Raw genomic sequence first — 13,050 nt, 5'->3', positions numbered from 1 at the left:
GAGCTTCATGGCAATATGATAACCAGATTAGTATTATTAGGTGTCAGGAAACCTATTTGCCACCCTTGTTTATCTTTCCTTCTTCACTTCCATCTCCTTGGAAAAGCATCATGATAGAGTGGAAGGAGCTCAGACTTTGGACTCAGATAAACCTGGGTGGGAATCTGGTTTCTGCCTCTTATTACTTTGGGCAAATGAACAAACCTATCTAAACCTGTTTCTTTATCTGTAAAATAAAACAATTCCCTAGGATTAGAGACGATATACATGAAGCAGCCATGGTGGGGGTTCACCAAACGATAACTATCATTACCACCCTCTCCTGAGGCTTGCTGAAGGAACACAGGATATAAAGCCGTTACTGCTTCCACTACCTGAGGGGTGGCAGAATGTCTACTAGAGCTGGGGAAAGGCATACTGGCCCACAAAGAAACAGTAAACTATTGCCTTTAAGAGGCAGTCCTACGGAGGAGTAATATGGGGAAGCTCTGCTGTCAACTGTGGTGACCTGTGATGAAAGAGCAGATAGGGGTGTACACAAGCCAAGTCACTCTTTAACTGGGCTAGAGATGACTGCTCCAGATTAACAACTAAGAAAAACTTGTTACAGAGTTAGTTGTAGGGGCACTTCTCTTTCCCCACTAGGATTTCAGTCCTTTGAGGACAGATACCCTTTTCTTCCTTCTCTGTATCCCTAGCACAACACTTTGCCAAAAATATTCTTCACTGCCAGGCAGTTAAAAGGGAAAGAGAGAAAGAGAGAGTGAGAAAGAAAGGGAGGAAGGGAGGGAGGGAGGCAGGAAGGATGGATGGATGGAAGGAAGGAAGGAAAGGGAATATTGACACTGACTGGTTCAAGATGGTGGAGTAGAAGGATGTGTGCTCACGCCCTGTTGCAAGAGGACCGGAATCACAACTAACTGCTGAACAATCATCAACAGGAAGACAATGGAACTCAACAAAAATGATACCCCACATCCAAAGACAAAGGAGAAGCCGCAATGAGACAGTACAGGGGGCGGAATCACAATAAAATCAAATCCCATGACCACTGGGTGGGTGACTCACAAACTGGAGAACACTTTTACCACAGAAGTCCACCCACTGGAGTGAAGGTTCTGGGCCCCATGTCAGGCTTCCCAGCCTGGGGGTCAGGCAATGGGAGGAGGAATTCCTAGAGAATCAGACTTTGAAGGCTAGCGGGATTTGATTGCAGGACTTCGAGAGGACTGGGGGAAACAGACTCCACTCTTGGAGGGATCGGGACCCAGGGAAAGGAGCAGTGACCCCACAGGAGACTGAACCAGACCTACCTGCTAGTGCTGGAGGGTCTCCTGCAGAGGTAGGGGGTGGCTGCAGCTCACCGTGGGTACAAGGACACTGGCTGGCAGCAGAAGTTCTGGGAAGTACTCCTTGGCGTGAGCCCTCCTAGAGTCCGCATTGGTTCCACCAAAGAGCCGGTTGGGTCCAGTGTTGGGTCGCCTCAGGCCAAACAACCAACAGGGAGGTAACCCAGCCCCACCCATCAGCAGACAAGTAGATAAAGTTTTACTGAGCTCTGCCCACCAGAGCAACAGCCAACTCTACCCACCACCAGTCCCTCCCATCAGGAAGCTTGCACAAGCCTCTTAGATAGCCTCATCCACCAGAGGGCAGACAGCAGAAGCAAAAAGAACTACAATCCTGCAGCCTGTGGAACAAAAACCACATTCACAGAAAGACAGACAAGATGAAAAGGCAGAGGGCTATGTACCAGATGAAGGAACAAGATAAAACCCCAGAAAAACAACTAAATGAAGTGGAGATAGGCAACCTTCCAGAAAAAGAATTCAGAATAATGATAGTGAGATGATCCAGGACCTCGGAAAAAGAATGGAGGCAAAGATCGAGAAGATGCAAGAAATGTTTAACAAAGATCTACAAGAATTAAAGAACAAACAAACAGAGATGAACAATACAATACCTGAAATGAAAATTACACTAGAAGGAATCAATAGCAGAATAACTGAGGCAGAAGAATGGATAAGTGACCTGGAAGACAGAATGGTGGAATTCACTGCTGCGGAACAGAATAAAGAGAAAAGAATGAAAAGAAATGAAGACAGCCTAAGAGACCTCTGGGACAACATTAAATGCAACAACATTCACATTATAGGGGTCCCAGAAGGAGAAAAGAGAGAGAAAGGACCTGAGAAAATATCTGAAAAGATTATAGGCAAAAACTCCCCTAACATGGGAAAGGAAATAGCCACCCAAGTACAAGAAGCACAGAGAGGCCCATACAGGATAAACCCAAGGAGAAACACACTGAGACACAAAGAAATCAAACTCGCAAAAATTAAAGACAAAGAAAAATTATTGAAAGCAACAAGGGAAAAATGACAAATAACATACAAGGGAACTCCCATAAGGTTAACAGCTGATTTCTCAGCAGAAACTCTACAAGCCAGAAGGGAGTGGCATGATATACTTAAAATGATGAAAGGGAAGAAACTACAACCAAGATTACTCTACCCGGCAAGGATCTCATTCAGATTCAATGGAGAAATCAAAAGCTTTATAGACAAGCAAAAGCTAAGAGAATTCACCATCACCAAACCAGCTCTACAACAAATGCTAAAGGAACTTCTCTAAGTGGGAAACACAAGAGAAGAAAAGGGCCTACAAAAACAAACCCATAACAATTAAGAAAATGGCAATAGGAACATACACATTGATAATTACCTTCAATGTGAATGGATTAAATGCTCCAAACAAAAGACACAGGCTCCCTGAATGGATACAAAAACAAGACCCATCTATATGCTGTCTACAAGAGACCCACTTCAGACCTAGGGACACATACAGACTGAAAGTGACGGGATGGAAAAAGATATTCCATGCAAACGGAAATCAAAAGAAAGCTGGAGTAGCAATACTGATATCAGATGAAATAGACTTTAAAATAAAGAATGTTACAAGAGACAAGGAAAGACGCTACATAATGATCAAGGAATCAATCCAAAAAGAAGATATAACAATTTTAAATTTATATGCACCCAACACGGGAGCACCTCAGTAATACATACAACAACTGCTAACAACTATAAAACAGGAAATTGACAGTAACACAGTAATAGTGGGGGATTTTAACACCTCACTTACACCAATGGACAGATCATCCAGACAGAAAATTAATAAGGAAACACAAGCTTTAAATGACACAATAGACCAGATAAGATTTAATTGATATTTATAGGACATTCCATCCAAAAACAGCAAATTACACTTTCTCAGCTGCACACAGAACATTCTCCAGGATACATTACATCTTGGGTCACAAATCAAGCATCAGTAAATTTAAGAAAACTGAAATCATATCAAACATCTTTTCCGACCACAACACTATGAGATTAGAAATCAATTACAGGGAAAAAAACGTAAAAAACGCAAAACACATGAGGCTAAACAATACATTACTAAATAATCAAGATATCACTGAAGAAATCAAAGAGGAAATAAATAAAACCTAGAGACAAATGACAATGAAAACATGACGATCCCAAACCTATGGGATGTGCAAAAGCAGTTCTAAGAGGGAAGTTTATAGCTATACAAGCCTACCTCAAGAAACAAGAAAAATCTCAAATAAACAATCTAACCTTACACCTAAAGGAACTAGAGAAAGAAGAACAAACAAAACCCAAAGTTAGCAGAAGGAAAGAAATCATAAAGATCAGATCAGAAATAAATGAAAAAGGAACAAAGGAAATAACAGCAAAGATCAATAAAACTAAAAGCTGGTTCTTTGAGAAGATAAACAAAATTGATAAACCTTTATCCAGACTCACCAAGAAAAAGAGTGAGAGGACTCAAATCGATAAAATTAGAAATGAAAAGGAGAAGTTACAACAGACACCGCAGAAATACAAAGCATCGTTAAGAGACTACTACAAGCAACTCTATGCCACTAAAATGGACAACCTGGAAGAAACATACAAATTCTTAGACAGGTATAACCTTCCAAGACTGAACCAGGAAGAAATAGAAAATATGAACAGACCAATCACAAGTAATGAAATTGAAACTGTGATTAAAAATCTTCCAACAGGGCTTCCCTGGTGGCGCAGTGGTTCAGAGTCCGCCTGCCGATGCAGGGGACACGGGTTCGTGCCCCGGTCCAGGAGGATCCCACATGCCACAGAGCAGCTGGGCCCATGAGCCCTGGCCACTGAGGCTGTGCATCCGGAGCCTGTGCTCCACAGCGGGAGAGGCCACAACAATGAGAGGCCCACTTAGTGCAAAAAAAAAAAAAAATCTTCCAACAAACCAAAGTCCAGGACCAGATGGCTTCACAGGTGAATTCTATCAAACATTTAGAGAAGAGCTAACACCCATCCTTCTCAAACTCTTCCAAAAAATTGCAGAGGACGGAATACTCCCAAACTCATATTACAAGGCCACCATCACCCTGATACCAAAACAAGACAAAGATACAACAAAAAAAGAAAATTACAGACCAATATCACTGATGAATATAGATACAAAAATGCTCAACAAAACACTAGCATACAGAATCAAACAACACATTAAAAGGATCATACACCATGATCAAGTGGGATCTATCCCAAGGATGCAAGGTTTCTTCAATATATGCAAATCAATCAATGTGATACACCATATTAACAAATTGAAGAAGAAAACCACAGGATCATCTCAATAGATGCAGAAAAAGCTTCTGACAAAATTCAACACCCATTTATGATAAAAACTCTCCAGAAAGTGGTAATAGAGGGAACCTACCTGAACATAATAAAGGCCATATATGACAAACCCACAGCAAACATCATTCTCAATGGTGAAAAACTGAAAGCATTTCTTCTAAGATCAGGAACAAAACAAGGATGTCTACTCTTGCCATTATTATTCAACATAGTTTTGTAAGTCGTAGCCATGGCAATCAGAGAAGAAAAAGAAATAAAAGGAATCCAAATTGGAAAAGAAGTAAAACTGTCACTGTTTGCAGATGACATGATACTATACATAGAGAATCCTAAAGATGCCACCAGGAAACTACTAGAGTTAATCAGTGAATTTGGTAAAGTTGCAGGATACAAAATTAATGCACAGAAATCTCTTGCATTCCTATACACTAACAACAAAAGATAAGAAAGAGAAATTAAGGACACAATCCCATTCACCATTGCAACAAAAAGAATAAAATACCCAGAAATAAACCTACCTAAGGAGGTAAAAGACGTGTACTCAGAAAACTATATGACACTGATGAAAGAAATCAAAGCTGACACAAAAAGATGGAGAGATATAACATGTTCTTGGATTGGAAGAATCAATATTCTAAAGATGACTATATAACCCAAAGCAATCTACAGATTCAATGCAATCCCTATCAAATTACCAGTGGCATTTTTTACAGAACCAGAACAAAAAATCTTAAAATTTGTATGGAGACACAAAAGACCCCGAATAGCCAAAGCAGTATTGAAGGAAAACAACAGAGCTGTTGGAATCAGCCTCCCAGACTTCAGACTATACTACAAAGCTACAGTAATCAAGACAATATAGGACTGGCATAAAAACAGAAATATAGATCAATGGAACAGGATAGAAAACTGAGAGATAAACCCACACATGTATGGTCAACTAATCTATGAGAAAGGAGGCAAGGATATACAATGGAGAAAAGACAGTCTCTTCAATAAGTAGTGCTGGGAAAACTGGACAGCTACATGTAAAAGAATGAAATTAGAACACGCCCTAACACCATACACAAAAATAAACTCAAAATGGATTAGAGACCTAAATGTAAGACCGGACACTGTAAAACTCTCAGAGAAAAACACAGGAAGAACACTCTTTGACATAAATCACTGCAAGATCTTTTTGACCCACCTCCTAGAGAAATGGAAATAAAAACAAAAATAAACAAATGGGACCTAATGAAACTTCAAAGCTTTTGCACAGCAAAGGAAACCATAAACAAGACAGAAAGACAACCCTCAGAATGGGAAAAATATTTGCAAATGAATCAACGGACAAAGGATTAACCTCCAAAATATATAAACAGCTCATGCAGCTCAATATTAAAAACACAAACAGGGCTTCCCTGGTGGCGCAGTGGTTGAGAGTCCGCCTGCTGATACAGGGGACACGGGTTCGTGGCCCGGTCTGGGAAGATCCCACATGCCGCAGAGCGGCTGGGCCCATGAGGCATGGCCGCTGAGCGTGCGCATCCACGTCCGGAGCCTGTGCTCTGCAGTGGGAGAGGCCACAACAGTGAGAGGCCCGCATACCGCAAAAAAAAAAAAAACCCAATCCAAAAATGGGCAGAAGACCTAAATAGACATTTCTCCAAAAAAGACATACAGATGGCCAAGAAGCACATGAAAAGCTGCTGAACATCACTAATTATTAGAGAAATGCTAATCAAAACTACAATGAGGTATATCACCTCACACCAGTTAGAATGGGCATCATCAGAATATCTACAAACAACAAATGCTGGAGAGGGTGTGGCGAAAAGGGAACCCTCTTGCACTGTTGGTGGGAATGTAAATTGATACAGCCACTATGAAGAACAGTATGGAGTTTCCTTAAAAAACTAAAAATAGAACTATCATATGACCCAGCAATCCCACTACTGGGCATATACCCTTGAGAAAACCATAATTCAAAGAGTCATGTACCACAATGTTCATTGCAGCACTATTTACAATAGCCAGGTCATGGAAGCAACCTAAATGCCCATCAAGAGATGAATGGATAAAGAAGAGACTGTCATACAGAGTGAAGTAAGTCAGAAAGAGAAAAACAAATATCGTATATTAACGTATATATGTGGAACCTAGAAAAATGGTACAGATAAACCGGTTTGCAGGGCAGAAACTGAGACACTGATGTAGAGAACAATCGTATAGACACCAAGGGGGGAAAACGGCGGGAGGGGGGTAGTGGTGGTGGGATGAATTGGGAGATTGGGATCAACATATATACACTAATATGTATAAAACAGATAACTAATAAGAACCTGCTGTATAAAAAATAAATCAAATTCAAAAAAAAGAAAGCAAGGAAGGAAGAACAAAAAGAAAGAAAAGGAAGAAAAGAAAGGAAGGAAGGAAGGAAGGAAGGAAAAGAAAAAAAAAAGGCAGTTTCACTTAAGAACAAAGCAGCAGTTTGCTGAGAGTCTGCCACGAGCACTACATTTGCCCATTTGTGGAGGAGGAAGCTGAAATTAGGGCGGTCACACTCCAGGACATGGCTGTGGTGGGGTGCAAAGCCCTGGTCTGCCTGACTCCAAGCTTGAAATCATGAGAGTGAGAAGCTCACAGATGTGGAGGTCCCCCCATATCTAAGACATATCTGCAGGGGAGGTGTCTCCATGATGGTATAAAAACATGGCGGCCTTGTTGGTCTATTAGTTTTGGACAAACGCACTGTCATTATGCAAGATGCTCACATTAGGGGAACCTGGGTGGAGGGTACATGGTATTCTCTGTTCTATCTCTGCAACTCTTCCATAAATCTTACGTTTATTTATTTCCTTAAATGCGGCAGAGAAAAGGAGAAAGTATTATTTAAAAAATTGCTGCCTAAATGCAATGGGATAGTCTGGATTGGATCCTGGAATAGCAAAAGGACACTCAAGGGAAAACTGGAATAAAGTTTAGAGTTTGGTTAAGAGTTCTGTCCCACTGTTGATATATTAATTTTGACAAACGTTCCATGGTCATGTAAGATGTTAAAATTAGGGGAAGCTGGATGAAAAATACATGAGAACTCTATCATTTTAGCAACTTGTCTGAAATAAACTATTCAGGTTATTCACTATAAAATTATTCTAAAATAAGACCCTTGCTTTTATTAAAAAACCCAAAGCAGTAAAAAATTAAGTGAGGACTTCCCTGGTGGCGCAGTGGTTAAGAATTCGCCTGCCAATGCAGGGGACACAGGTTCGATCCCTGGTCCAGATCCCACATCCACGGAGCAACTAAGCCTGTGTGCCACAACACTGAGCCTGAACTCTAGAGCCTGCGAGCCACAACTACTGAAGCCCATGCACCCTAGAGCCCTTGCGCCACAACTACTGAAGCCCGTGTGCTCTAGGGCCCACGTGCCACAACTACAGAGCCCATGTCCTGCAACTACTGAAGCTCACGTGTCTAGAACCCGTGTTCTGCAACGAGAAGCCACTGCAATGAGAAGCCCACGCACTGCAACAAAGAGTAGCCCCTGCTTGCTGCAACTAGAGAAAGCCCATGTGTAGGAACAAAGACCCAACGCAGCCAAAAATAAATAAATAAATAAAAATTAAGGGAAGTAAATATTGTATATACCATATTTATAATTGTATTTGTAATGAAATATAATTCTATTAAAAATGAGGTTAATTTATTAAATCTTAATTCTTAAATAGATATCTTTTCATATTCTATTTTATGAAATGGGAAGTAAGCATAAAGCTCTCCCGCCAAGAGTGGTGGTCTCCAGGAAAAGCATTTGTGCAACTGAGTTGCAAGCTAAATCTGCTTTCCCAGATAAACTATGGTTATTCATACCTGGGTACTTGGCAGACATCTTCTCATTTCTGAGAAATGAAAGAAGTCTGTCATTTGAAGGAGAACAACTGACAGTATTTGCTGCCAATGATAATTCTGAGCTTTAAAATTCTGGAAAACTTGTATCTACCACTGTTAGCTGGACAGCTTCCCGGTACTTAAAGGCTTTCTGATGAGATTGGTGGTGATACTAATGAATATAACTTGTTAATGAAATCAGTCAACATTAGAACTGTATAAACCAGTGAACTAGTATTTTCCAAATAACTAATGCATGGTGTTACAAATCATGCATATTGGTAAAAAAAAAAAATTCATTCAAAATGCAAGACCAAAGATTTTAATGTAACAGTACAAAATCTGATCAGTTTTCAGATTCCACATTGCAATTAAACTTTAAGATACTACCATTGGAGGGACTTCCCTGGTGGTCCAGTGGTTAAAAATCCGCCCGCCAGGACTTCTCTGGTGGTACAGTGGTTAAGAATCTGCCTGCCAGTGCAGGGGACATGGGTTTGAGCCCTGGTCTGGGAAGATCCCACGTGCCATGGAGCAACTAAACCCGTGCGCCAAAACTACTGAGCCTGTGCTCTAGAGCCCGCGTGCCACAACTACTGAGCCCGCGTGCCACAACTACTGAAGCCCGTGTGCCTGGAGCCTGTGCTCCGCAACAAGAGAAGCCACCGCAATGAGAATCCCGTGCACTGCAATGAAGAGTAGCCCCCACTCACTGCAACTAGAGAAAGTCTGCACACAGCAACGAAGACCCAACGCGGTCGAAAATAAATTAAAAAAAAAAAAAAAGAGTCTACCTGCCAATGCAGGGGACATGGGTTTGAGCCCTGGTCTGGGAAGATCCCACATGCTGCGGAGCAACTAAGACCGTGCGCCACAACTACTGAGCCCGCACTCTAGAGCCCGCATGCTGCAACTACTGAAGCCCGTGCGCCTAGAGCCCATGCTCCACAAGAGAAGTCACCACAATGAGATGCTTGTGCACCTCAACGATGAGTAGCCCCTGCTCGCTGCAACTAGAGAAAGCCTGCGCTCAGCAATGAAGACCGAGCGCAGCCAAAAAAATAAATTAAGAAAACAAAACAAACAAATCAACCTTAGGAAAAAAATAAGAAACTACCACTGGAGAACTTCATGTATTAAATAAAGACACTCAAGTGTTTGAATTTGGTGTGCTGATGAATTAGGTGCTAATGCATAAAGCCACCCACAGTGGCTGTGTTTTGTTAAGCTAGTCGATGTTTAGTATTACGTTTTTAAACAGGGAAATCAAGGTGCTGCTTTTTCAAGAGGGGAGTTATATAAAATATTCTCTTTATTTGATGGATTGCGCTGCCTAATGAAGCATGCCTGCAGCAAAATAAGGAGGAAGGGCTGATGTTGTCTTTGGCCCTTTTGGTGTTGGAGTTCCTCTGAGACAGCCTGCAGCATGTCCCTGAAGGCATGCTCTATGCCTACAACCCTGCTTCTAAGGCTTCCAGGGAAAATCACAGAGCTACACAGATCCCACAAACCTATCATTTCCAAACTCAGACCTGCTTGCTCTTAAAGGCGCTCAGAAACCCTAGGGAGTGACTGTCTAGGAAACTCCCCTTTCCCATTTCCCAGAGACCATCCCAACCACCACCACACTCTTTGAGTCCCTAACATCACCTCCTCTTTCCTGTAGGGAGTAAATAGGAGCTATCAAGCAGGAACCCTTTTAACTTCCAGGTCACTTCCCTACGTGGAGGCTCTAAGTGTGTATTCTCGTAGCTTCTATTCCAAAACTAATGCACGCCCCTGAGCTGAGAATTCCATCCATCTTTTCCCACCTCCTCAGCAACGTCACTTGTTTAAATACACCTCTTTCCTCTATTTTAGCTTTTCCCTCTGTAGCTGCTCCAGAAGTCTGACCTCACTTGCTCTACCCCTTCCACAGCCCTCACTCCTTCCTTCTCCCACTGCCATTTGGGCTGTCTTACTCCTCCTATGAAACCACCTGGTGGAGGTCGCCAATGATGTCCTAGTTACTGAAGGCAAAAGAACCTTCTCTCCCTCTTCCTTTTGTTGTAGGTACTGGGAATGTGGGAGTTCTGGACATTTTAAATGACTGAATTGAGACCATTATTTAGAGTTAAAGATCTCAGAAAAATAAGGCTCAGCTAGAGAGTTCATCCAAAGCATAGTAGGAGAGGCACAGAGAAATTAAGACACTTCTCAGTATTCTATAATTAGGAAGTAGCAGATTGGGACTTTGAAGCCAAGAAGCTAGGCTCCTGCTGGCTTAACCTCTCATTAAACTGCTACTTCTAGTCTCCTGTATTTTTTTAAATGATGTACTTCAGAGGCTTTCCCCATAAGTACATACTGATCTCAGTGTTTAATAGCTGCATTATATTCTATTGTGTAGATATACTATATTTCATTAGTCACATATTGATTGGTATTTAGACTCTTCAGTTTTGCTATAACAAAAAAAAAGTTGTAATAAACTTTCTTAAAGAAAAACTACTATCATTCATATTTTGCTGTAGTACCACAAAATGATATCCAAAATTATCTAAACAGCTATTAAAATACGCCTTCCTTTGCCAACTACGTATCTGTATGAGGCTGGCTTTTCTTCATATCATTCAGCCAAAATAACATATTAAAACAGACTGAACAGGGCTTCCCTGGTGGGACAGTGGTTTAGAATCCGCCTGCCAATACAGGGGACATGGGTTTGAGCCCTGGTCCGGGAAGATCCCACATGCCACAGAGCAATGAAGCCCATGCGTCACAACTACTGAGCCTGCGCTCTAGAGCCTGTGAGCCACAACTACTGAGCCCACGTGCCACAACGACTGAAGCCTGCGTGCCTAGAGCCCGTGCTCTGCAACAAGAGAAGCCACTGCAATGAGAAGCCAGCACACTGCAACGAAGAGTAGCCCCCACTCGCTGCAACTAGAGAAAGCCTGCAGAGAGCAATGAAGACCAAACACAGTCAAAAAAAAAAAAAGACTGAACGGAGCAGCAGACCTGAGAATCCAGCTATCTTCTATTAAACCAGACATTAAAGAGAGAAAATCACACCATGACTCTAATCTGTTGGTAAATATACTTATTAAGCAACCTAAACGCCCATCAACAGAGGAATGGATAAAGAAGATGTGGTACATATATACAATGGAATATTAGTAAGCCATAAAAAGGAACGAAATTGTGCCATTTGCAGAGACGTGGATGAACTGAGAGACTGTTATACAGAGCAAAATAAGTCAGAAAGAGAAAAAGAAATATCGTATATTAACACATATGTGTAATTTTAAAAAATGGTACAGACAAACCTATTTGCAAAGCAGAAATAGAGACACAGATGTAGAGAACAAACGTATGATCACCAAGGAGGGGGGTGGGTGGGATGGACTGGGAGATTGGGATTGATGTACGTACACTACTGTGTACAAAGTAGATGGCTGGTGAGGGCCTACTGTATAGCACAGGGGGAAAAAAAAGAAGATACAATCTGTTTGCAAGACATATATTAAGTTAACCTTAAAAACGCATTCCCATATACATTAGGTGCAGACAAATACTGTTTGATTCCACTTATACAAGGTACCTAGAATAGTCAAATTCAGAGTCAGAGAGTATATTGGTAGGTGCCCCCTGGGGAGGGGAATGGGGAGTTAGTGTTTAACGGGGACAGAGTTTCAGTATAGGAAGGTGAAAAATTCAGGAGATGGATGATGGTGAGAGCTGCCTAACAATGTGAATGTACTTAGTGCCACTTAACTGTACACTTAAATAAGGTTAAAATAGTATGTTATATATTATGTCTTTTACCACAATAAAAACAATTTTTAATAGTAGTATGTAGTTACTTGTTTATATTATGTTAACATGTATCAGAGTTCATTATTGTTATTTGAAAATGAATTAATAAGTATTTAAAATTGTTCTCAGTTTTAACCTTTTATACTACAAATGGCAGTTATAACCAACTCAGTAAATTTTTTTTTTTTTTGCTTTACAATGCTGTGTTAGTTTCTACTGCACAGCAAAATGAATCAGCTATATGTATACATATATCCCCGCTTTTTTGGATTTCCTTCCCATTTAGGTCATCACACAGCATTGAGTAGAGTTCCCTATGTTATACAGCAGGTTCTCATTAGTTATCTATTTTACACATAGTATCATCAGTGTTTATATGTCAATTCCAATCTCCCGATTCAACCCCCACCCCCCACTAGCACTCAATAATTTTGAAGAGTGCTAAGAGGTCCTGAGAACATAAAGCTTGAGAACTGCTGAGGTAGGGTAACATGCATACAAGCTCCTTTTCTCCAATAGGGAAAAAAAAAAAAAGCCAGATTCTTATTAACAGGGAATCATTCACACCACTGGCTCCAAAATAGCAAAGCTCTGCAGAGGCTGATATGCTGTGTAGTGAATCAAGCGTTGAAGTTTTAGTTAGTCCGTGCATTTAATTTTTCCCCCCAAAGACTCT

The 13,050-nt window shown here is 41.1% G+C and overlaps 1 protein-coding gene and 1 long non-coding RNA gene across 6 annotated transcripts in view; both read right to left on the bottom strand.

Moving 5' to 3' along the window:
- LOC113627064 (uncharacterized) overlaps positions 1-1,567 on the bottom strand; it is a 30,837-nt gene extending 29,270 nt beyond the window's left edge. For both annotated transcript variants that reach the window (XR_003435416.1, XR_003435417.1), the window contains exon 1: positions 1,314-1,567. This is a non-coding gene — a long non-coding RNA (uncharacterized LOC113627064). The remainder of the gene's footprint in view (positions 1-1,313) is intronic.
- Positions 1-13,050, bottom strand: part of CFDP1 (chromatin remodeling protein CFDP1) — a 138,236-nt gene that overhangs the window by 52,573 nt on the left and 72,613 nt on the right. The window lies entirely within an intron of this gene.

Source organism: Aethalodelphis obliquidens, unplaced genomic scaffold (assembly GCF_003676395.1).
Source record: "Aethalodelphis obliquidens isolate GAN/ISIS:26980383/991018 unplaced genomic scaffold, ASM367639v1 scaffold20, whole genome shotgun sequence".
Lineage (NCBI taxonomy): Eukaryota > Metazoa > Chordata > Mammalia > Artiodactyla > Delphinidae > Aethalodelphis > Aethalodelphis obliquidens.
Note: the sequence above shows the minus strand (reverse complement) of the source record. Positions and strands in the feature narration are given on the sequence as shown.